Below are 1,700 nucleotides of genomic sequence, written 5' to 3' on the forward strand. Positions count from 1 at the left end.
ATAGAGAGATAAGGTTGGATATGGAAGGGAAGTTGATGGAGTTTATGTTTCATGGTCTTTTAATTTCTGAGATTAGGATGAAGCAAGACAATTTGCTAGGATTGAGAGAAGCAGACAGAGCTGGCGTTGTAAAAATATAATAAGGACTTACAATAATTAAAAGAAAGGATGCTAAAAGGAGCAGCTTAGAGAGCAACAAAAGAAATTTCAAACTCTATTAGAATTGTTTAGTTGAGGCCAGATAGCACAGTTGCAGGAGCTGACATACGTATTAGTTGGCTAGGTCTTGGGATGGGTACTAGCAGTATGAATTCTTCAAAAGGAAAATGAAAAGGAAGTAAGAAAAGGGAGATTAACCTTTATTTAGTCTCTATATCTACTGATCAACTTTATACACATTACCTCATATAATCATCATAAAAAAAATTTAGAGGTAAGCACCCTTTTCTATTGTACTGAAGAATAAACTAAAAGTAAGAAATTATAGTGCCCTGGAGAAGGCCACAGTTCTAAATGGCAGAAACAGGACTTTATATTCATGTCACTTTCAACCAAATTATGCTAGGTAAGAATTAGGAATTATCTAAAATCATTAACCAGTGGGTCTAGATGGAGTGAAGAAAGCAGATGAAAAATAGAGAAGGCTTTTGAAGAAATAGAATAGAGATGAGTCAAGAAAAAGCTTAATTAAACATCATTGACTCATTGCTGCATTTGGAGCATAGCCATAGGGGATGTAAAAGAAGAGAAGGTTATAGACAGAAAGTGGGAATTGGAAGGTTGGAAACTGAAAGATGGAAAATATCCCAGTCATAGAGAATCCTGATGTAACATCTTAAGAGTCCTCCTTCCTTATAGTAAAGGTGAATTATGCTGGATTCCATATGTCAAGGAACATATGATATTGGGACATTGGTTAAGTTAAGCAGCTAACCATGTGAAAGCTGAAATGGTCCTAATGATGAAAGGGCTTAGTTTGGCAACGAGAATGAACCTATTTTTTTTTTTTTTATGTCATATGGGTAATATGCTAATGTCTTAACAAGATTTGAGGGAGGCACATCTCACACATGAGCATGAACACACAATAACCATGCTTTTAAAACTTGAGGTATCAGAGAGATAAGGGTAAAAACTCTCACTCTGCCACATTTAGATGCTATCTTTGGAAATAATCTTTCTAAGTATTGAGAGACAAGAGCCTCAAGAATAGATAAAGGAAAATAGGTTTTATTTTATGGTTTGTTTTTAACCAGGCTTTACTTTCAATCAAAGTTCTCTTCCCAGTTAATCTTTTATTAAATCCACAAAATTACACTTTTTGAGTAATCTTTGAATGTTTTGTCTAAGCCTGTAAACATTATTTTTCAGCATTAATAAGTGATTTAAAAATCTCTTTAGTTCACTTTGGGTAACGGTGTTTACGCAGGATGGCTTTTTTCAGTGGGAAATTAGAAAGTCTCACTCTGTTGTCTTGCTCCTTCCCATCTCTTTTGGAGTACAGAATAACGGAGTTCATTAATCCTGCTCAACTTATAGTGGTACATGTCTAACCAAAACCACTTTTTAAAGTCTGTTATAATTATGTCTCAACAAACCACAAATAAATGGTTTTACGGTAGGGGATTTGTGCTAAGTCAAATTACTAGGAAGGAGTAAAATCTCTGTGCTTTTAATTATTGCACTTACCATTACAATAA

General features: G+C 34.3%; 1 pseudogene; it reads right to left on the reverse strand.

Moving 5' to 3' along the window:
* Positions 1 to 1,012: 1,012 nt before the first annotated feature.
* LOC118622738 lies at positions 1,013 to 1,124 on the reverse strand (annotated as a pseudogene).
* Positions 1,125 to 1,700: the final 576 nt, after the last annotated feature.

The sequence above is a fragment of the Molossus molossus genome, unplaced genomic scaffold (genome assembly GCF_014108415.1).
Source record: "Molossus molossus isolate mMolMol1 unplaced genomic scaffold, mMolMol1.p scaffold_m16_p_1, whole genome shotgun sequence".
In the NCBI taxonomy this organism is placed as follows: domain Eukaryota; kingdom Metazoa; phylum Chordata; class Mammalia; order Chiroptera; family Molossidae; genus Molossus; species Molossus molossus.